Consider the following 22,310-nt stretch of genomic DNA (forward strand, 5'->3'; position numbering starts at 1 on the left):
TTTCAGACCCTCTGTTTCAGACCCTCTGTTTCTCGCCCTCTGTTTCAGACCCTCTGTTTCGCGCCCTCTGTTTCAGCCCCTCTGTTTCAGCCCCTCTGTTTCAGCCCCTCTGTTTCAGCCCCTCTGTTTCTCGCCCTCTGTTTCTCACCCTCTGTTTCTCACCCTCTGTTTCAGCCCCTCTGTTTCAGACCCTCTGTTTCAGACCCTCTGTTTCTCGCCGTCTGTTTCGGCCCCTCTGTTTCTCGCCCTCTGTTTCAGACCCTCGGATTCAGACCCTCTGTTTCAGACCCTCTGTTTCAGCCCCTCTGTTTCAGACCCTCTGTTTCAGACCCTCTGTTTCAGACACTCTGTTTCGCGCCCTCTGTTTCGCGCCCACTGTTTCAGCCCCTCTGTTTCAGACCCTCTGTTTCTCACCCTCTGTTTCGTCCCCTCTGTTTCTCGCCCTCTGTTTCAGCCCCTCTGTTTCAGACCCTCTGTTTCAGACCCTCTGTTTCGCGCCCTCTGTTTCGCGCCCACTGTTTCAGCCCCTCTGTTTCAGACCCTCTGTTGCTCGCCCTCTGTTTCGTCCCCTCTGTTTCTCGCCCTCTGTTTCAGCCCCTCTGTTTCAGACCCTCTGTTCCAGCCCCTCTGTTTCAGACCCTCTGTTTCAGACCCTCTGTTTCAGACCCTCTGTATGTCGCCCTCTGTTTCAGCCCCTCTGTTTCAGAACCTCTGTTTCAGAACCTCTGTTTCAGCCCCTCTGTTTCAGACCCTCTGTTTTGCGCCCTCTGTTTCAGACCCTCTGTTTCAGACCCTCTGTTTCAGACCCTCTGTTTGTCGCCCACTGTTTCAGCCCCTCTGTTTCAGACCCTCTGTTTCTCGCCCTCTGTTTCAGCCCCTCTGTTTCAGACCCTCTGTTTCGCGCCCTCTGTTTCAGACCCTCTGTTTCAGACCCTCTGTTTCAGACCCTCTATTTCTCGCCCTCTGTTTCAGCCCCTCTGTTTCTCGCCCTCTGTTTGAGCCCCTCTGTTTCAGACCCTCTGTTTCAGCCCCTCTGTTTCAGACCATCTGTTTCAGACCCTCTGTTTCTCGCCCTCTGTTTCGCGCCGTCTGTTTCGCGCCCTCTGTTTCAGCCCCTCTGTTTCAGACCCTCTGTTTCAGACCCTCTGTTTCAGACCCTCTGTTGCTCGCCTTTTGTTTCAGCCCCTCTGTTTCTCGCCCTCTGTTTCAGCCCCTCTGTTTCAGACCCTCTGTTTCAGCTCCTCTGTTTCAGACCCTCTGTTTCAGACCCTCTGTTTCAGACCCTCTGTTTGTCGCCCTCTGTTTCAGCCCCTCTGTTTCAGAACCTCTGTTTCTCGCCCTCTGTTTCAGCCCCTCTGTTTCAGACCCTCTGTTTCGCGCCCTCTGTTTCAGACCCTCTGTTTCAGACCCTCTGTTTCAGACCCTCTGTTTCTCGCACTCTGTTCCAGCCCCTCTGTTTCTCGCCCTCTGTTTGAGCCCCTCTGTTTCAGCCCCTCTGTTTCAGCCCCTCTGTTTCAGACCCTCTGTTTCAGACCTTCTGTTTCAGACACTCTGTTTCGCGCCCTCTGTTTCAGACCCTCTGTTTCGCGCCCTCTGTTTCAGCCCCTCTCTTTCAGCCTCTCTGTTTCAGCCCCTCTGTTTCAGACCCTCTGTTTCGCGCCCTCTGTTTCGCGCCCTCTGTTTCGCGCCCTCTGTTTCAGCCCCTCTGTTTCAGACCCTCTGTTTCAGACACTCTGTTTCTCGCCCTCTGTTTCGGCCCCTCTGTTTCAGACCCTCTGTTTCGCGCGCTCTGTTTCGCGCCCTCTGTTTCAGCTCCTCTGTTTCAGACCCTCTGTTTCTCGCCCTCTGTTTCAGCCCCTCTGTTTCTCGCCCTCTGTTTCAGCCCCTCTGTTTCAGACCCTCTGTTTCAGCCCCTCTGTTTCAGCTCCTCTGTTTCAGACACTCTGTTTCAGACCCTCTGTTTCTCGCCGTCTGTTTCAGCCCCTCTGTTTCTCGCCCTCTGTTTCGGCCCCTCAGTTTCGCGCCCTCTGTTTCAGCCCCTCTGTTTCAGACCCTCTGTCTCAGACCCTCTGTTTCAGACCCTCTGTTTCTCGCCCTCTGTTTCGGCCCCTCTGTTTCTCGCCCTCTGTTTCGGCCCCTCTGTTTGGCGCCCTCTGTTTCGGCCCCTCTGTTTCAGACCGTCTGTTTCGCGCGCTCTGTTTCGCGCCCTCTGTTTCAGCCCCTCTGTTTCAGACCCTCTGTTTCTCGCCCTCTGTTTCAGCCCCTCTGTTTCTCGCCCTCTGTTTCAGCCCCTCTGTTTCAGACCCTCTGTTTCAGCCCCTCTGTTTCAGCTCCTCTGTTTCAGACCCTCTGTTTCAGACCCTCTGTTTCTCGCCGTCTGTTTCAGCCCCTCTGTTTCTCGCCCTCTGTTTCGGCCCCTCAGTTTCGCGCCCTCTGTTTCAGACCCTCTGTATTCAGACCCTCTGTTTCAGACCCTCTGTTTCTCGCCCCCTGTTTCAGACCCTCTGTTTCAGACCCTCTGTTTCTCGTCCTCTGTTTCAGCCCCTCTGTTTCAGACCCTGTTTCGCGCCATCTGTTTCGTGCCCTCTGTTTCAGACCCTCTGTTTCAGACCCTCTGTTTCTCGCCCTCTGTTTCAGCCCCTCTGTTTCTCGCCCTCTGTTTCAGCCCCTCTGTTTCAGACCCTCTGTTTCAGCACCTCCGTTTCAGACCCTCTGTTTCAGACCCTCTGTTTCTCGCCCTCTGTTTCGTGCCCTCTGTTTCGCGCCCTCTGTTTCGTGCACTCTGTTTCGCGCCCTCTGTTTCGCGCCCTCTATTTCAGCCCCTCTGTTTCAGACCCTCTGTCTCAGACCCTCTGTTTCAGACCCTCTGTTTCTCGCCCTCTGTTTCGGCCCCTCTGTTTCTCGCCCTCTGTTTCGGCCCCTCTGTTTGGCGCCCTCTGTTTCAGACCCTCTGTTTCAGACCCTCTGTTTCAGACCCTCTGTTTCTCGCCCTCTGTTTCGCGCCCTCTGTTTCGCGCCCTCTGCTTCAGACCCTCTGTTTCGGCCCCTCACTTTCCCGGCCTCTGTTTCGCGCCCTCTGTTTCGCGCCCTCTGTTTCAGACCCTCTGTTTCGGCCCCTCTGTTTCCCACCCTCTGTTTCGGCCCCTCTGTTTCGCGCCCTCTGTTTCGCGCCCTCTGTTTCAGACCCTCTGTTTCAGCCCCTCTGTTTCAGCCCCTCTGTTTCTCGCCCTCTGTTTCTCACCCTCTGTTTCAGACCGTCTGTTTCAGCCCCTATGTTTCAGCCCCTCTGTTTCTGCCCCTCTGTTTCTCGCCCTCTGTTTCAGCCCCTCTGTTTCAGACCCTCTGTTTCAGCCCCTCTGTTTCAGACCCTCGGTTTCTCGCCCTCTGTGTCGGCCCCTCTGTTTCTCGCCCTCTGTTTCAGCCCCTCTGTTTCAGACCCTCTGTTTCAGCCCCTCTGTTACAACCCCTGTTTCTCGCCCTCTGTTTCAGCCCCTCTGTTTCAGACCCTCTGTTTCAGCCCCTCTGTTTCAGCCCCTCTGTTTCAGACCCTCTGTTTCAGACCCTCTGTTTCGCGCCCTCTGTTTCGCGCCCTCTGTTTCAGCCCCTCTGTTTCAGACCCTCTGTTTCAGACCCTCTGTTTCTCGCCGTCTGTTTCGGCACCTCTGTTTCTCGCCTCTGTTTCAGACCCTCAGTTTCAGGCCCTCTGTCTCAGACCCTCTGTTTCAGCCCCTCTGTTTCAGACCCTCTGTTTCAGACCCTCTGTTTCACGCCCTCTGTTTCGGCCCATCTGTTTCTCACCCTCTGTTTCGGCCCCTCTGTTTCTCGACCTCTGTTTCAGACCCTCTGTTTCTCGCCCTCTGTTTCAGCCCCTCTGTTTCAGCCCCTCTGTTTCAGACCCTCTGTTTCTCGCCCTCTGTTTCAGCCCCTCTGTTTCAGACCCTCTGTTTCAGCCCCTCTGTTTCAGACCCTCTGTTTCACGCCCTCTGTTTCGGCCCATCTGTTTCTCACCCTCTGTTTCGGCCCCTCTGTTTCGCGCCCTCTGTTTCAGCCCCTCTGTTTCAGACCATCTGTTTCAGCCCGTCTGTTTAAGCCCATCTGTTTCAGACCCTCTGTTTCTCGCCCTCTGTTTCAGCTCCTCTGTTTCAGACCTTCTGTTTCAGCCCCTCTGTTTCAGCCCCTCTGTTTCAGACCCTCTGTTTCAGCCCCTCTGTTTCAGCCCCTCTGTTTCAGACCATCTGTTTCTCGCCCTCTGTTTCGCGCCCTCTGTTTCGAGCCCTCTGTTTCAGCCCCTCTGTTTCAGACCCTCTGTTTCAGCCCCTCTGTTTCAGACCCTCTGTTTCAGACCCTCTGTTTCAGACCCTCTGTTTCTCGCCCTCTGTTTCAGACCCTCTGTTTCGCGCCCTCTGTTTCAGCCCCTCAGTTTCAGCCCCTCTGTTTCAGCCCCTCTGTTTCTCGCCCTCTGTTACTCTCCCTCTGTTTCAGACCCTCTGTTTCAGCCCCTCTGTTTCAGCCCCTCTGTTTCAGACCCTCTGTTTCTCGCCCTTTGTTTCGCGCCCTCTATTTCGCGCCCTCTGTTTCAGCCCCTCTGTTTCAGACCCTCTGTTTCTCACCCTCTGTTTCGGCCCCTCTGTTTCTCGCACTCTGTTTCAGACCCTCTTTTTCTCGCCCTCTGTTTCAGCCCCTCTGTTTCAGCCCTTCTGTTTCAGCACCTCTGTTTCAGAACCTCTGTTTCTCGCCCTCTGTGTCGGCCCCTCTGTTTCGGGCACTCTGTTTCGGCCCCTCTGTTTCTCGCCCTCTGTTTCAGACCCTCTGTTTCTCGCCCTCTGTTTCAGCCCCTCTGGTTCAGACCCTCTGTTTCAGACCCTCTGTTTCAGCCCCTTTGTTTAAGCCCCTCTGTTTCTCGCCCTCTGTTTCAGACCCTCTGATTCAGCCCCTCTGTTTCAGCCCCTCTGTTTCAGACCCTCTGTTTCAGACCCTCTGTTTCGCGCCCTCTGTTTCGCGCCCTCTGTTTCAGCCCCTCTGTTTCAGAACCTCTGTTTCTCGCCCTCTGTTTCAGCCCCTCTGTTTCAGACCCTCTGTTTCGCGCCCTCTGTTTCAGACCCTCTGTTTCAGACCCTCTGTTTCAGACCCTCTGTTTCTCGCACTCTGTTCCAGCCCCTCTGTTTCTCGCCCTCTGTTTGAGCCCCTCTGTTTGAGCCCCTCTGTTTCAGCCCCTCTGTTTCAGACCCTCTGTTTCAGACCTTCTGTTTCAGACACCATGTTTCGCGCCCTCTGTTTCAGACCCTCTGTTTCGCGCCCTCTGTTTCAGCCCCTCTCTTTCAGCCCCTCTGATTCAGCCCCTCTGTTTCAGCCCCTCTGTTTCGCGCCCTCTGTTTCGCGCCCTCTGTTTCGCGCCCTCTGTTTCAGCCCCTCTGTTTCAGACCCTCTGTTTCAGACCCTCTGTTTCTCGCCCTCTGTTTCGGCCCCTCTGTTTCAGACCCTCTGTTTCGCGCGCTCTGTTTCGCGCCCTCTGTTTCAGCTCCTCTGTTTCAGACCCTCTGTTTCTCGCCCTCTGTTTCAGCCCCTCTGTTTCTCGCCCTCTGTTTCAGCCCCTCTGTTTCAGACCCTCTGTTTCAGCCCCTCTGTTTCAGCTCCTCTGTTTCAGACACTCTGTTTCAGACCCTCTGTTTCTCGCCGTCTGTTTCAGCCCCTCTGTTTCTCGCCCTCTGTTTCGGCCCCTCAGTTTCGCGCCCTCTGTTTCAGACCCTCTGTATTCAGACCCTCTGTTTCAGACCCTCTGTTTCTCGCCCCCTGTTTCAGACCCTCTGTTTCAGACCCTCTGTTTCTCGTCCTCTGTTTCAGCCCCTCTGTTTCAGACCCTGTTTCGCGCCATCTGTTTCGTGCCCTCTGTTTCAGACCCTCTGTTTCAGACCCTCTGTTTCTCGCCCTCTGTTTCAGCCCCTCTGTTTCTCGCCCTCTGTTTCAGCCCCTCTGTTTCAGACCCTCTGTTTCAGCACCTCCGTTTCAGACCCTCTGTTTCAGACCCTCTGTTTCTCGCCCTCTGTTTCGTGCCCTCTGTTTCGCGCCCTCTGTTTCGTGCACTCTGTTTCGCGCCCTCTGTTTCGCGCCCTCTATTTCAGCCCCTCTGTTTCAGACCCTCTGTCTCAGACCCTCTGTTTCAGACCCTCTGTTTCTCGCCCTCTGTTTCGGCCCCTCTGTTTCTCGCCCTCTGTTTCGGCCCCTCTGTTTGGCGCCCTCTGTTTCAGACCCTCTGTTTCAGACCCTCTGTTTCAGACCCTCTGTTTCTCGCCCTCTGTTTCGCGCCCTCTGTTTCGCGCCTTCTGCTTCAGACCCTCTGTTTCGGCCCCTCACTTTCCCGGCCTCTGTTTCGCGCCCTCTGTTTCGCGCCCTCTGTTTCAGACCCTCTGTTTCGGCCCCTCTGTTTCCCACCCTCTGTTTCGGCCCCTCTGTTTCGCGCCCTCTGTTTCGCGCCCTCTGTTTCAGACCCTCTGTTTCAGCCCCTCTGTTTCAGCCCCTCTGTTTCTCGCCCTCTGTTTCTCACCCTCTGTTTCAGACCGTCTGTTTCAGCCCCTCTGTTTCAGCCCCTCTGTTTCTGCCCCTCTGTTTCTCGCCCTCTGTTTCAGCCCCTCTGTTTCAGACCCTCTGTTTCAGCCCCTCGGTTTCAGACCCTCGGTTTCTCGCCCTCTGTGTCGGCCCCTCTGTTTCTCGCCCTCTGTTTCAGCCCCTCTGTTTCAGACCCTCTGTTTCAGCCCCTCTGTTACAACCCCTGTTTCTCGCCCTCTGTTTCAGCCCCTCTGTTTCAGACCCTCTGTTTCAGCCCCTCTGTTTCAGCCCCTCTGTTTCAGACCCTCTGTTTCAGACCCTCTGTTTCGCGCCCTCTGTTTCGCGCCCTCTGTTTCAGCCCCTCTGTTTCAGACCCTCTGTTTCAGACCCTCTGTTTCTCGCCGTCTGTTTCGGCACCTCTGTTTCTCGCCTCTGTTTCAGACCCTCAGTTTCAGGCCCTCTGTCTCAGACCCTCTGTTTCAGCCCCTCTGTTTCAGACCCTCTGTTTCAGACACTCTGTTTCACGCCCTCTGTTTCGGCCCATCTGTTTCTCACCCTCTGTTTCGGCCCCTCTGTTTCTCGACCTCTGTTTCAGACCCTCTGTTTCTCGCCCTCTGTTTCAGCCCCTCTGTTTCAGCCCCTCTGTTTCAGACCCTCTGTTTCTCGCCCTCTGTTTCAGCCCCTCTGTTTCAGACCCTCTGTTTCAGCCCCTCTGTTTCAGACCCTCTGTTTCACGCCCTCTGTTTCGGCCCATCTGTTTCTCACCCTCTGTTTCGGCCCCTCTGTTTCGCGCCCTCTGTTTCAGCCCCTCTGTTTCAGACCATCTGTTTCAGCCCTTCTGTTTAAGCCCATCTGTTTCAGACCCTCTGTTTCTCGCCCTCTGTTTCAGCTCCTCTGTTTCAGACCTTCTGTTTCAGCCCCTCTGTTTCAGCCCCTCTGTTTCAGACCCTCTGTTTCAGCCCCTCTGTTTCAGCCCCTCTGTTTCAGACCATCTGTTTCTCGCCCTCTGTTTCGCGCCCTCTGTTTCGAGCCCTCTGTTTCAGCCCCTCTGTTTCAGACCCTCTGTTTCAGCCCCTCTGTTTCAGACCCTCTGTTTCAGACCCTCTGTTTCAGACCCTCTGTTTCTCGCCCTCTGTTTCAGACCCTCTGTTTCGCGCCCTCTGTTTCAGCCCCTCAGTTTCAGCCCCTCTGTTTCAGCCCCTCTGTTTCTCGCCCTCTGTTACTCACCCTCTGTTTCAGACCCTCTGTTTCAGCCCCTCTGTTTCAGACCCTCTGTTTCAGACCCTCTGTTTCTCGCCCTTTGTTTCGCGCCCTCTATTTCGCGCCCTCTGTTTCAGCCCCTCTGTTTCAGACCCTCTGTTTCTCACCCTCTGTTTCGGCCCCTCTGTTTCTCGCACTCTGTTTCAGACCCTCTTTTTCTCGCCCTCTGTTTCAGCCCCTCTGTTTCAGCCCTTCTGTTTCAGCACCTCTGTTTCAGAACCTCTGTTTCTCGCCCTCTGTGTCGGCCCCTCTGTTTCGGGCACTCTGTTTCGGCCCCTCTGTTTCTCGCCCTCTGTTTCAGACCCTCTGTTTCTCGCCCTCTGTTTCAGCCCCTCTGGTTCAGACCCTCTGTTTCAGACCCTCTGTTTCAGCCCCTTTGTTTAAGCCCCTCTGTTTCTCGCCCTCTGTTTCAGACCCTCTGATTCAGCCCCTCTGTTTCAGCCCCTCTGTTTCAGACCCTCTGTTTCAGACCCTCTGTTTCGCGCCCTCTGTTTCGCGCCCTCTGTTTCAGCCCCTCTGTTTCAGAACCTCTGTTTCTCGCCCTCTGTTTCAGCCCCTCTGTTTCAGACCCTCTGTTTCGCGTCCTCTGTTTCAGACCCTCTGTTTCAGACCCTCTGTTTCAGACCCTCTGTTTCTCGCACTCTGTTCCAGCCCCTCTGTTTCTCGCCCTCTGTTTGAGCCCCTCTGTTTGAGCCCCTCTGTTTCAGCCCCTCTGTTTCAGACCCTCTGTTTCAGACCTTCTGTTTCAGACACTCTGTTTCGCGCCCTCTGTTTCAGACCCTCTGTTTCGCGCCCTCTGTTTCAGCCCCTCTCTTTCAGCCCCTCTGATTCAGCCCCTCTGTTTCAGCCCCTCTGTTTCGCGCCCTCTGTTTCGCGCCCTCTGTTTCGCGCCCTCTGTTTCAGCCCCTCTGTTTCAGACCCTCTGTTTCAGACCCTCTGTTTCTCGCCCTCTGTTTCGGCCCCTCTGTTTCAGACCCTCTGTTTCGCGCGCTCTGTTTCGCGCCCTCTGTTTCAGCTCCTCTGTTTCAGACCCTCTGTTTCTCGCCCTCTGTTTCAGCCCCTCTGTTTCTCGCCCTCTGTTTCAGCCCCTCTGTTTCAGACCCTCTGTTTCAGCCCCTCTGTTTCAGCTCCTCTGTTTCAGACACTCTGTTTCAGACCCTCTGTTTCTCGCCGTCTGTTTCAGCCCCTCTGTTTCTCGCTCCTCTGTTTCGGCCCCTCAGTTTCGCGCCCTCTGTTTCAGCCCCTCTGTTTCAGACCCTCTGTCTCAGACCCTCTGTTTCAGACCCTCTGTTTCTCGCCCTCTGTTTCGGCCCCTCTGTTTCTCGCCCTCTGTTTCGGCCCCTCTGTTTGGCGCCCTCTGTTTCGGCCCCTCTGTTTCAGACCGAATGTTTCGCGCGCTCTGTTTCGCGCCCTCTGTTTCAGCCCCTCTGTTTCAGACCCTCTGTTTCTCGCCCTCTGTTTCAGCCCCTCTGTTTCTCGCCCTCTGTTTCAGCCCCTCTGTTTCAGACCCTCTGTTTCAGCCCCTCTGTTTCAGCTCCTCTGTTTCAGACACTCTGTTTCAGACCCTCTGTTTCTCGCCGTCTGTTTCAGCCCCTCTGTTTCTCGCCCTCTGTTTCGGCCCCTCAGTTTCGCGCCCTCTGTTTCAGACCCTCTGTATTCAGACCCTCTGTTTCAGACCCTCTGTTTCTCGCCCCCTGTTTCAGACCCTCTGTTTCAGACCCTCTGTTTCTCGTCCTCTGTTTCAGCCCCTCTGTTTCAGACCCTGTTTCGCGCCATCTGTTTCGTGCCCTCTGTTTCAGACCCTCTGTTTCAGACCCTCTGTTTCTCGCCCTCTGTTTCAGCCCCTCTGTTTCTCGCCCTCTGTTTCAGCCCCTCTGTTTCAGACCCTCTGTTTCAGCACCTCCGTTTCAGACCCTCTGTTTCAGACCCTCTGTTTCTCGCCCTCTGTTTCGTGCCCTCTGTTTCGCGCCCTCTGTTTCGTGCACTCTGTTTCGCGCCCTCTGTTTCGCGCCCTCTATTTCAGCCCCTCTGTTTCAGACCCTCTGTCTCAGACCCTCTGTTTCAGACCCTCTGTTTCTCGCCCTCTGTTTCGGCCCCTCTGTTTCTCGCCCTCTGTTTCGGCCCCTCTGTTTGGCGCCCTCTGTTTCAGACCCTCTGTTTCAGACCCTCTGTTTCAGACCCTCTGTTTCTCGCCCTCTGTTTCGCGCCCTCTGTTTCGCGCCTTCTGCTTCAGACCCTCTGTTTCGGCCCCTCACTTTCCCGGCCTCTGTTTCGCGCCCTCTGTTTCGCGCCCTCTGTTTCAGACCCTCTGTTTCGGCCCCTCTGTTTCCCACCCTCTGTTTCGGCCTCTCTGTTTCGCGCCCTCTGTTTCGCGCCCTCTGTTTCAGACCCTCTGTTTCAGCCCCTCTGTTTCAGCCCCTCTGTTTCTCGCCCTCTGTTTCTCACCCTCTGTTTCAGACCGTCTGTTTCAGCCCCTCTGTTTCAGCCCCTCTGTTTCTGCCCCTCTGTTTCTCGCCCTCTGTTTCAGCCCCTCTGTTTCAGACCCTCTGTTTCAGCCCCTCTGTTTCAGACCCTCGGTTTCTCGCCCTCTGTGTCGGCCCCTCTGTTTCTCGCCCTCTGTTTCAGCCCCTCTGTTTCTCGCCCTCTGTTTCAGCCCCTCTGTTTCAGACCCTCTGTTTCAGCCCCTCTGTTTCAGCTCCTCTGTTTCAGACACTCTGTTTCAGACCCTCTGTTTCTCGCCGTCTGTTTCAGCCCCTCTGTTTCTCGCCCTCTGTTTCGGCCCCTCAGTTTCGCGCCCTCTGTTTCAGCCCCTCTGTTTCAGACCCTCTGTCTCAGACCCTCTGTTTCAGACCCTCTGTTTCTCGCCCTCTGTTTCGGCCCCTCTGTTTCTCGCCCTCTGTTTCGGCCCCTCTGTTTGGCGCCCTCTGTTTCGGCCCCTCTGTTTCAGACCGTCTGTTTCGCGCGCTCTGTTTCGCGCCTTCTGTTTCAGCCCCTCTGTTTCAGACCCTCTGTTTCTCGCCCTCTGTTTCAGCCCCTCTGTTTCTCGCCCTCTGTTTCAGCCCCTCTGTTTCAGACCCTCTGTTTCAGCCCCTCTGTTTCAGCTCCTCTGTTTCAGACACTCTGTTTCAGACCCTCTGTTTCTCGCCGTCTGTTTCAGCCCCTCTGTTTCTCGCCCTCTGTTTCGGCCCCTCAGTTTCGCGCCCTCTGTTTCAGACCCTCTGTATTCAGACCCTCTGTTTCAGACCCTCTGTTTCTCGCCCCCTGTTTCAGACCCTCTGTTTCAGACCCTCTGTTTCTCGTCCTCTGTTTCAGCCCCTCTGTTTCAGACCCTGTTTCGCGCCATCTGTTTCGTGCCCTCTGTTTCAGACCCTCTGTTTCAGACCCTCTGTTTCTCGCCCTCTGTTTCAGCCCCTCTGTTTCTCGCCCTCTGTTTCAGCCCCTCTGTTTCAGACCCTCTGTTTCAGCACCTCCGTTTCAGACCCTCTGTTTCAGACCCTCTGTTTCTCGCCCTCTGTTTCGTGCCCTCTGTTTCGCGCCCTCTGTTTCGTGCACTCTGTTTCGCGCCCTCTGTTTCGCGCCCTCTATTTCAGCCCCTCTGTTTCAGACCCTCTGTCTCAGACCCTCTGTTTCAGACCCTCTGTTTCTCGCCCTCTGTTTCGGCCCCTCTGTTTCTCGCCCTCTGTTTCGGCCCCTCTGTTTGGCGCCCTCTGTTTCAGACCCTCTGTTTCAGACCCTCTGTTTCAGACCCTCTGTTTCTCGCCCTCTGTTTCGCGCCCTCTGTTTCGCGCCTTCTGCTTCAGACCCTCTGTTTCGGCCCCTCACTTTCCCGGCCTCTGTTTCGCGCCCTCTGTTTCGCGCCCTCTGTTTCAGACCCTCTGTTTCGGCCCCTCTGTTTCCCACCCTCTGTTTCGGCCTCTCTGTTTCGCGCCCTCTGTTTCGCGCCCTCTGTTTCAGACCCTCTGTTTCAGCCCCTCTGTTTCAGCCCCTCTGTTTCTCGCCCTCTGTTTCTCACCCTCTGTTTCAGACCGTCTGTTTCAGCCCCTCTGTTTCAGCCCCTCTGTTTCTGCCCCTCTGTTTCTCGCCCTCTGTTTCAGCCCCTCTGTTTCAGACCCTCTGTTTCAGCCCCTCTGTTTCAGACCCTCGGTTTCTCGCCCTCTGTGTCGGCCCCTCTGTTTCTCGCCCTCTGTTTCAGCCCCTCTGTTTCAGACCCTCTGTTTCAGCCCCTCTGTTACAACCCCTGTTTCTCGCCCTCTGTTTCAGCCCCTCTGTTTCAGACCCTCTGTTTCAGCCCCTCTGTTTCAGCCCCTCTGTTTCAGACCCTCTGTTTCAGACCCTCTGTTTCGCGCCCTCTGTTTCGCGCCCTCTGTTTCAGCCCCTCTGTTTCAGACCCTCTGTTTCAGACCCTCTGTTTCTCGCCGTCTGTTTCGGCACCTCTGTTTCTCGCCTCTGTTTCAGACCCTCAGTTTCAGACCCTCTGTCTCAGACCCTCTGTTTCAGCCCCTCTGTTTCAGACCCTCTGTTTCAGACCCTCTGTTTCACGCCCTCTGTTTCGGCCCATCTGTTTCTCACCCTCTGTTTCGGCCCCTCTGTTTCTCGACCTCTGTTTCAGACCCTCTGTTTCTCGCCCTCTGTTTCAGCCCCTCTGTTTCAGCCCCTCTGTTTCAGACCCTCTGTTTCTCGCCCTCTGTTTCAGCCCCTCTGTTTCAGACCCTCTGTTTCAGCCCCTCTGTTTCAGACCCTCTGTTTCACGCCCTCTGTTTCGGCCCATCTGTTTCTCACCCTCTGTTTCGGCCCCTCTGTTTCGCGCCCTCTGTTTCAGCCCCTCTGTTTCAGACCATCTGTTTCAGCCCTTCTGTTTAAGCCCATCTGTTTCAGACCCTCTGTTTCTCGCCCTCTGTTTCAGCTCCTCTGTTTCAGACCTTCTGTTTCAGCCCCTCTGTTTCAGCCCCTCTGTTTCAGACCCTCTGTTTCAGCCCCTCTGTTTCAGCCCCTCTGTTTCAGACCATCTGTTTCTCGCCCTCTGTTTCGCGCCCTCTGTTTCGAGCCCTCTGTTTCAGCCCCTCTGTTTCAGACCCTCTGTTTCAGCCCCTCTGATTCAGACCCTCTGTTTCAGACCCTCTGTTTCAGACCCTCTGTTTCTCGCCCTCTGTTTCAGACCCTCTGTTTCGCGCCCTCTGTTTCAGCCCCTCAGTTTCAGCCCCTCTGTTTCAGCCCCTCTGTTTCTCGCCCTCTGTTACTCACCCTCTGTTTCAGACCCTCTGTTTCAGCCCCTCTGTTTCAGCCCCTCTGTTTCAGACCCTCTGTTTCTCGCCCTTTGTTTCGCGCCCTCTATTTCGCGCCCTCTGTTTCAGCCCCTCTGTTTCAGACCCTCTGTTTCTCACCCTCTGTTTCGGCCCCTCTGTTTCTCGCACTCTGTTTCAGACCCTCTTTTTCTCGCCCTCTGTTTCAGCCCCTCTGTTTCAGCCCTTCTGTTTCAGCACCTCTGTTTCAGAACCTCTGTTTCTCGCCCTCTGTGTCGGCCCCTCTGTTTCGGGCACTCTGTTTCGGCCCCTCTGTTTCTCGCCCTCTGTTTCAGACCCTCTGTTTCTCGCCCTCTGTTTCAGCCCCTCTGGTTCAGACCCTCTGTTTCAGACCCTCTGTTTCAGCCCCTTTGTTTAAGCCCCTCTGTTTCTCGCCCTCTGTTTCAGACCCTCTGATTCAGCCCCTCTGTTTCAGCCCCTCTGTTTCAGACCCTCTGTTTCAGACCCTCTGTTTCGCGCCCTCTGTTTCAGCCCCTCTGTTTCTGCCCCTCTGTTTCTCGCACTCTGTTTCAGCCCCTCTGTTTCAGACCCTCTGTTTCAGCCCCTCTGTTTCAGACCCTCGGTTTCTCGCCCTCTGTGTCGGCCCCTCTGTTTCTCGCCCTCTGTTTCAGCCCCTCTGTTTCAGACCCTCTGTTTCAGCCCCTCTGTTACAACCCCTGTTTCTCGCCCTCTGTTTCAGCCCCTCTGTTTCAGACCCTCTGTTTCAGCCCCTCTGTTTCAGCCCCTCTGTTTCAGACCCTCTGTTTCAGACCCTCTGTTTCGCGCCCTCTGTTTCGCGCCCTCTGTTTCAGCCCCTCTGTTTCAGACCCTCTGTTTCAGACCCTCTGTTTCTCGCCGTCTGTTTCGGCACCTCTCTTTCTCGCCTCTGTTTCAGACCCTCAGTTTCAGACCCTCTGTCTCAGACCCTCTGTTTCAGCCCCTCTGTTTCAGACCCTCTGTTTCAGACCCTCTGTTTCACGCCCTCTGTTTCGGCCCATCTGTTTCTCACCCTCTGTTTCGGCCCCTCTGTTTCTCGATCTCTGTTTCAGACCCTCTGTTTCTCGCCCTCTGTTTCAGCCCCTCTGTTTCAGCCCCTCTGTTTCAGACCCTCTGTTTCTCGCCCTCTGTTTCAGCCCCTCTGTTTCAGACCCTCTGTTTCAGCCCCTCTGTTTCAGACCCTCTGTTTCACGCCCTCTGTTTCGGCCCATCTGTTTCTCACCCTCTGTTTCGGCCCCTCTGTTTCGCGCCCTCTGTTTCAGCCCCTCTGTTTCAGACCATCTGTTTCAGCCCTTCTGTTTAAGCCCATCTGTTTCAGACCCTCTGTTTCTCGCCCTCTGTTTCAGCTCCTCTGTTTCAGACCTTCTGTTTCAGCCCCTCTGTTTCAGCCCCTCTGTTTCAGACCCTCTGTTTCAGCCCCTCTGTTTCAGCCCCTCTGTTTCAGACCATCTGTTTCTCGCCCTCTGTTTCGCGCCCTCTGTTTCGAGCCCTCTGTTTCAGCCCCTCTGTTTCAGACCCTCTGTTTCAGCCCCTCTGTTTCAGACCCTCTGTTTCTCGCCCTCTGTTTCAGACCCTCTGTTTCGCGCCCTCTGTTTCAGCCCCTCAGTTTCAGCCCCTCTGTTTCAGCCCCTCTGTTTCTCGCCCTCTGTTACTCACCCTCTGTTTCAGACCCTCTGTTTCAGCCCCTCTGTTTCAGCCCCTCTGTTTCAGACCCTCTGTTTCTCGCCCTTTGTTTCGCGCCCTCTATTTCGCGCCCTCTGTTTCAGCCCCTCTGTTTCAGACCCTCTGTTTCTCACCCTCTGTTTCGGCCCCTCTGTTTCTCGCACTCTGTTTCAGACCCTCTTTTTCTCGCCCTCTGTTTCAGCCCCTCTGTTTCAGCCCTTCTGTTTCAGCACCTCTGTTTCAGAACCTCTGTTTCTCGCCCTCTGTGTCGGCCCCTCTGTTTCGGGCACTCTGTTTCGGCCCCTCTGTTTCTCGCCCTCTGTTTCAGACCCTCTGTTTCTCGCCCTCTGTTTCAGCCCCTCTGGTTCAGACCCTCTGTTTCAGACCCTCTGTTTCAGCCCCTTTGTTTAAGCCCCTCTGTTTCTCGCCCTCTGTTTCAGACCCTCTGATTCAGCCCCTCTGTTTCAGCCCCTCTGTTTCAGACCCTCTGTTTCAGACCCTCTGTTTCGCGCCCTCTGTTTCAGCCCCTCTGTTTCTGCCCCTCTGTTTCTCGCACTCTGTTTCAGCCCCTCTGTTTCAGACCCTCTGTTTCAGCCCCTCTGTTTCAGACCCTCGGTTTCTCGCCCTCTGTGTCGGCCCCTCTGTTTCTCGCCCTCTGTTTCAGCCCCTCTGTTTCAGACCCTCTGTTTCAGCCCCTCTGTTACAACCCCTGTTTCTCGCCCTCTGTTTCAGCCCCTCTGTTTCAGACCCTCAGTTTCAGACCCTCTGTCTCAGACCCTCTGTTTCAGCCCCTCTGTTTCAGACCCTCTGTTTCAGACCCTCTGTTTCACGCCCTCTGTTTCGGCCCATCTGTTTCTCACCCTCTGTTTCGGCCCCTCTGTTTCTCGACCTCTGTTTCAGACCCTCTGTTTCTCGCCCTCTGTTTCAGCCCCTCTGTTTCAGCCCCTCTGTTTCAGACCCTCTGTTTCTCGCCCTCTGTTTCAGCCCCTCTGTTTCAGACCCTCTGTTTCAGCCCCTCTGTTTCAGACCCTCTGTTTCACGCCCTCTGTTTCGGCCCATCTGTTTCTCACCCTCTGTTTCGGCCCCTCTGTTTCGCGCCCTCTTTTTCAGCCCCTCTGTTTCAGACCATCTGTTTCAGCCCTTCTGTTTAAGCCCATCTGTTTCAGACCCTCTGTTTCTCGCCCTCTGTTTCAGCTCCTCTGTTTCAGACCTTCTGTTTCAGCCCCTCTGTTTCAGCCCCTCTGTTTCAGACCCTCTGTTTCAGCCCCTCTGTTTCAGCCCCTCTGTTTCAGACCATCTGTTTCTCGCCCTCTGTTTCGCGCCCTCTGTTTCGAGCCCTCTGTTTCAGCCCCTCTGTTTCAGACCCTCTGTTTCAGCCCCTCTGTTTCAGACCCTCTGTTTCAGACCCTCTGTTTCAGACCCTCTGTTTCTCGCCCTCTGTTTCAGACCCTCTGTTTCGCGCCCTCTGTTTCAGCCCCTCAGTTTCAGCCCCTCTGTTTCAGCCCCTCTGTTTCTCGCCCTCTGTTACTCACCCTCTGTTTCAGACCCTCTGTTTCAGCCGCTCTGTTTCAGCCCCTCTGTTTCAGACCCTCTGTTTCTCGCCCTTTGTTTCGCGCCCTCTATTTCGCGCCCTCTGTTTCAGCCCCTCTGTTTCAGACCCTCTGTTTCTCACCCTCTGTTTCGGCCCCTCTGTTTCTCGCACTCTGTTTCAGACCCTCTTTTTCTCGCCCTCTGTTTCAGCCCCTCTGTTTCAGCCCTTCTGTTTCAGCACCTCTGTTTCAGAACCTCTGTTTCTCGCCCTCTGTGTCGGCCCCTCTGTTTCGGGCACTCTGTTTCGGCCCCTCTGTTTCTCGCCCTCTGTTTCAGACCCTCTGTTTCTCGCCCTCTGTTTCAGCCCCTCTGGTTCAGACACTCTGTTTCAGACCCTCTGTTTCAGCCCCTTTGTTTAAGCCCCTCTGTTTCTCGCCCTCTGTTTCAGACCCTCTGATTCAGCCCCTCTGTTTCAGCCCCTCTGTTTCAGACCCTCTGTTTCAGACCCTCTGTTTCGCGCCCTCTGTTTCGCGCCCTCTGTTTCAGCCCCTCTGTTTCAGACCCTCTGTTTCAGACCCTCTGTTTCTCGCCGTCTGTTTCGGCACCTCTGTTTCTCGCCTCTGTTTCAGACCCTCAGTTTCAGACCCTCTGTCTCAGACCCTCTGTTTCAGCCCCTCTGTTTCAGACCCTCTGTTTCAGACCCTCTGTTTCACGCCCTCTGTTTCGGCCCATCTGTTTCTCACCCTCTGTTTCGGCCCCTCTGTTTCTCGACCTCTGTTTCAGACCCTCTGTTTCTCGCCCTCTGTTTCAGCCCCTCTGTTTCAGCCCCTCTGTTTCAGACCCTCTGTTTCTCGCCCTCTGTTTCAGCCCCTCTGTTTCAGACCCTCTGTTTCAGCTCCTCTGTTTCAGACCCTCTGTTTCACGCCCTCTGTTTCGGCCCATCTGTTTCTCACCCTCTGTTTCGGCCCCTCTGTTTCGCGCCCTCTGTTTCAGCCCCTCTGTTTCAGACCATCTGTTTCAGCCCTTCTGTTTCAGCCCATCTGTTTCAGACCCTCTGTTTCTCGCCCTCTGTTTCAGCCCCTCTGTTTCAGACCTTCTGTTTCAGCCCCTCTGTTTCAGCCCCTCTGTTTCAGACCCTCTGTTTCAGCCCCTCTGTTTCAGACCCTCTGTTTCAGACCATCTGTTTCTCGCCCTCTGTTTCGCGCCCTCTGTTTCGAGCCCTCTGTTTCAGCCCCTCTGTTTCAGACCCTCTGTTTCAGACCCTCTGTTTCAGACCCTCTGTTTCTCGCCCTCTGTTTCAGACCCTCTGTTTCGCGCCCTCTGTTTCAGCCCCTCAGTTTCAGCCCCTCTGTTTCAGCCCCTCTGTTTCTCGCCCTCTGTTTCTCACCCTCTGTTTCAGACCCTCTGTTTCAGCCCCTCTGTTTCAGCCCCTCTGTTTCAGACCCTCTGTTTCTCGCCCTTTGTTTCGCGCCCTCTGTTTCGCGCCCTCTGTTTCAGACCCTCTGTTTCAGACCCTCTGTTTCTCACCCTCTGTTTCGGCCCCTCTGTTTCTCGCACTCTGTTTCAGACCCTCTTTCTCTCGCCCTCTGTTTCAGCCCCTCTGTTTCAGCACCTCTGTTTCAGAACCTCTGTTTCTCGCCCTCTGTGTCGGCCCCTCTGTTTCGGGCACTCTGTTTCGGCCCCCATGTTTCTTGCCCTCTGTTTCAGACCCTCTGTTTCTCGCCCTCTGTTTCAGCCCCTCTGATTCAGACCCTCTGTTTCAGACCCTCTGTTTCAGCCCCTTTGTTTAAGCCCCTCTGTTTCTCGCCCTCTGTTTCAGACCCTCTGTTTCAAACCCTCTGTTTCAGCCCCGCTGTTTCAGCCCCTCTGTTTCAGACCCTCTGTTTCAGACCCTCTGTTTCTCGCCGTCTGTTTCGGCCCCTCTGTTTCTCGCCCTCTGTTTCAGACCCTCGGATTCAGACCCTCTGTTTCAGACCCTCTGTTTCAGCCCCTCTGTTTCAGACCCTCTGTTTCAGACCCTCTGTTTCTCGCCCTCTTTTTCGCGCCCTCTGTTTCAGGCCCTCTGTTTCGCGCCCTCTGTTTCAACCCCTGTTTCTCGCCCTCTGTTTCAACCCCTCTGTTTCAGCCCCTCTGTTTCAGCCCCTCTGTTTCAGCCCCTCTGTTTCAGACCCTCTGTTTCTCGCCCTCTGTTTCTCGCCCTCTGTTTCAGCCCCTCTGTTTCAGACCCTCTGTTTCAGCCCCTCTGTTTCAGACCCTCTGTTTCACGCCCTCTGTTTCGGCCCATCTGTTTCTCACCCTCTGTTTCGGCCCCTCTGTTTCGCGCCCTCTGTTTCAGCCCCTCTGTTTCAGACCATCTGTTTCAGCCCTTCTGTTTCAGCCCATCTGTTTAAGACCCTCTGTTTCTCGCCCTCTGTTTCAGCCCCTCTGTTTCAGACCTTCTGTTTCAGCCCCTCTGTTTCAGCCCCTCTGTTTCAGACCCTCTGTTTCAGCCCCTCTGTTTCAGCCCCTCTGTTTCAGACCATCTGTTTCTCGCCCTCTGTTTCGCGCCCTCTGTTTCGAGCCCTCTGTTTCAGCCCCTCTGTTTCAGACCCTCTGTTTCAGACCCTCTGTTTCAGACCCTCTGTTTCTCGCCCTCTGTTTCAGACCCTCTGTTTCGCGCCCTCTGTTTCAGCCCCTCAGTTTCAGCCCCTCTGTTTCTCGCCCTCTGTTTCTCACCCTCTGTTTCAGACCCTCTGTTTCAGCCCCTCTGTTTCAGCCCCTCTGTTTCAGAACCTCTGTTTCTCGCCCTTTGTTTCGCGCCCTCTGTTTCGCGCCCTCTGTTTCAGCCCCTCTGTTTCAGACCCTCTGTTTCTCACCCTCTGTTTCGGCCCCTCTGTTTCTCGCACTCTGTTTCAGACCCTCTTTCTCTCGCCCTCTGTTTCAGCCCCTCTGTTTCAGCACCTCTGTTTCAGAACCTCTGTTTCTCGCCCTCTGTGTCGGCCCCTCTGTTTCGGGCACTCTGTTTCGGCCCCTCTGTTTCTTGCCCTCTGTTTCAGACCCTCTGTTTCTCGCCCTCTGTTTCAGCCCCTCTGGTTCAGACCCTATGTTTCAGACCCTCTGTTTCAGCCCCTTTGTTTAAGCCCCTCTGTTTCTCGCCCTCTGTTTCAGACCCTCTGTTTCAAACCCTCTGTTTCAGCCCCGCTGTTTCAGCCCCTCTGTTTCAGACCCTCTGTTTCAGACCCTCTGTTTCTCGCCGTCTGTTTCGGCCCCTCTGTTTCTCGCCCTCTGTTTCAGACCCTCGGATTCAGACCCTCTGTTTCAGACCCTCTGTTTCAGCCCCTCTGTTTCAGACCCTCTGTTTCAGACCCTCTGTTTCTCGGCCTCTTTTTCGTGCCCTCTGTTTCAGGCCCTCTGTTTCGCGCCCTCTGTTTCAACCCCTGTTTCTCGCCCTCTGTTTCATCCCCTCTGTTTCAGACCCTCTGTTTCAGCCCCTCTGTTTCAGCCCCTCTGTTTCAGACCCTCTGTTTCAGACCCTCTGTTTCGCGCCCTCTGTTTCGCGCCCTCTGTTTCAGCCCCTCTGTTTCAGACCCTCTGTTTCTCACCCTCTGTTTCAGCCCCTCTGTTTCAGCCCCTCTGTTTCAGACCCTTGGTTTCTCGCCCTCTGTGTCGGCCCCTCTGTTTCTCGCCCTCTGTTTCAGCCCCTCTGTTTCAGACCCTCTGTTTCAGACCCTCTGTTTCAGCCCCTTTGTTTCAACCCCTGTTTCTCGCCCTCTGTTTCAGCCCCTCTGTTTCAGACCTTCTGTTTCAGCCCCTCTGTTTCAGCCCCTCTGTTTCAGACCCTCTGTTTCAGACCCTCTGTTTCGCGCCCTCTGTTTCACGCCCTCTGTTTCAGCCCCTCTGTTTCAGACCCTCTGTTTCAGCCCCTCTGTTTCAGACCCTCTGTTTCTCGCCCTCTGTTTGAGCCCCTCTGTTTCAGACCCTCTGTTTCAGCCCCTCTGTTTCAGACCCTCTGTTTCAGACCCTCTGTTTCTCGCACTCTGTTTCGCGCCCTCTGTTTCGCGCCCTCTGTTTCAGCCCCTCTGTTTCAGACCCTCTGTTTCAGACCCTCTGTTTCAGACCTTCTGTTTCAGACCCTCTGTTGCTCGCCCTCTGTTTCGTCCCCTCTGTTTCTCGCCCTCTGTTTCAGTTTCTCTCTTTCAAACCCTCTGTTTCAGCCCCGCTGTTTCAGCCCCTCTGTTTCAGACCCTCTGTTTCAGACCCTCTGTTTCTCGCCGTCTGTTTCGGCCCCTCTGTTTCTCGCCCTCTGTTTCAGACCCTCGGATTCAGACCCTCTGTTTCAGACCCTCTGTTACAGCCCCTCTGTTTCAGACCCTCTGTTTCAGACCCTCTGTTTCTCGCCCTCTTTTTCGCGCCCTCTGTTTCAGGCCCTCTGTTTCACGCCCTCTGTTTCAACCCCTGTTTCTCGCCCTCTGTTTCATCCCCTCTGTTTCAGACCCTCTGTTTCAGCCCCTCTGTTTCAGCCCCTCTGTTTCAGACCCTCTGTTTCAGACCCTCTGTTTCGCGCCCTCTGTTTCAGCCCCTCTGTTTCAGACCCTCTGTTTCTCACCCTCTGTTTCAGCCCCTCTGTTTCAGCCCCTCTGTTTCAGACCCTCGGTTTCTCGCCCTCTGTGTCGTCCCCTCTGTTTCTCGCCCTCTGTTTCAGCCCCTCTGTTTCAGACCCTCTGTTCCAGCCCCTCTGTTTCAGACCCTCTGTTTCAGACCCTCTGTTTCAGACCCTCTGTTTGTCGCCCTCTGTTTCAGCCCCTCTGTTTCAGAACCTCTGTTTCAGAACCTCTGTTTCAGCCCCTCTGTTTCAGACCCTCTGTTTCGCGCCCTCTGTTTCAGACCCTCTGTTTCAGACCCTCTGTTTCAGACCCTCTGTTTCTCCCCTCTGTTTCAGCCCCTCTGTTTCTCGCCCTCTGTTTGAGCCCCTCTGTTTCAGACCCTCTGTTTCAGCCCCTCTGTTTCAGACCCTCTGTTTCAGAACCTCTGTTTCTCGCCCTCTGTTTCGCGCCCTCTGTTTCAGACCCTCTGTTTCGCGCCCTCTGTTTCAGCCCCTCTGTTTCAGCCCCTCTGATTCAGCCCCACTGTTTCAGCCCCTCTGTTTCGCGCCCTCTGTTTCGCGCCCTCTGTTTCGCGCCCTCTGTTTCAGCCCCTCTGTTTCAGACCCTCTGTTTCAGACCCTCTGTTTCTCTCCCTCTGTTTCGGCCCCTCTGTTTCAGACCCTCTGTTTCGCGCGCTCTGTTTCGCGCCCTCTGTTTCAGCCCCTCTGTTTCAGACCCTCTGTTTCTCGCCCTCTGTTTCAGCCCCTCTGTTTCTCGCCCTCTGTTTCAGCCCCTCTGTTTCAGACCCTCTGTTTCAGCCCCTCTGTTTCAGACACTCTGTTTCAGACCCTCTGTTTCTCGCCCTCTGTTTCGGCCCCTCAGTTTCGCGCCCTCTGTTTCAGACACTCTGTTTCAGACCCTCTGTTTCAGACCCTCTGTTTCTCGCCCCCTGTTTCAGACCCTCTGTTTCAGACCCTCTGTTTCTCGTCCTCTGTTTCAGCCCCTCTGTTTCAGACCCTCTGTTTCGCGCCCTCTGTTTTGTGCCCTCTGTTTCAGACCCTCTGTTTCAGACCCTCTGTTTCTCGCCCTCTGTTTCAGCCCCTCTGTTTCTCGTCCTCTGTTTCAGCCCCTCTGTTTCAGACCCTCTGTTTCGCGCCCTCTGTTTTGTGCCCTCTGTTTCAGACCCTCTGTTTCAGACCCTCTGTTTGTCGCCCTCTGTTTCAGCCCCTCTGTTTCAGACCCTCTGTTTCTCGCCCACTGTTTCAGCCCCTCTGTTTCAGACCCTCTGTTTCGCGCCCTCTGTTTCAGACCCTCTGTTTCAGACCCTCTGTTTCAGACCCTCTGTTTCTCGCCCTCTGTTTCAGCCCCTCTGTTTCTCGCCCTCTGTTTGAGCCCCTCTGTTTCAGACCCTCTGTTTCAGCCCCTCTGTTTCAGACCCTCTGTTTCAGATCCTCTGTTTCTCGCCCTCAGTTTCGCG

Source organism: Chiloscyllium punctatum, chromosome 48 (assembly GCF_047496795.1).
Source record: "Chiloscyllium punctatum isolate Juve2018m chromosome 48, sChiPun1.3, whole genome shotgun sequence".
Lineage (NCBI taxonomy): Eukaryota > Metazoa > Chordata > Chondrichthyes > Orectolobiformes > Hemiscylliidae > Chiloscyllium > Chiloscyllium punctatum.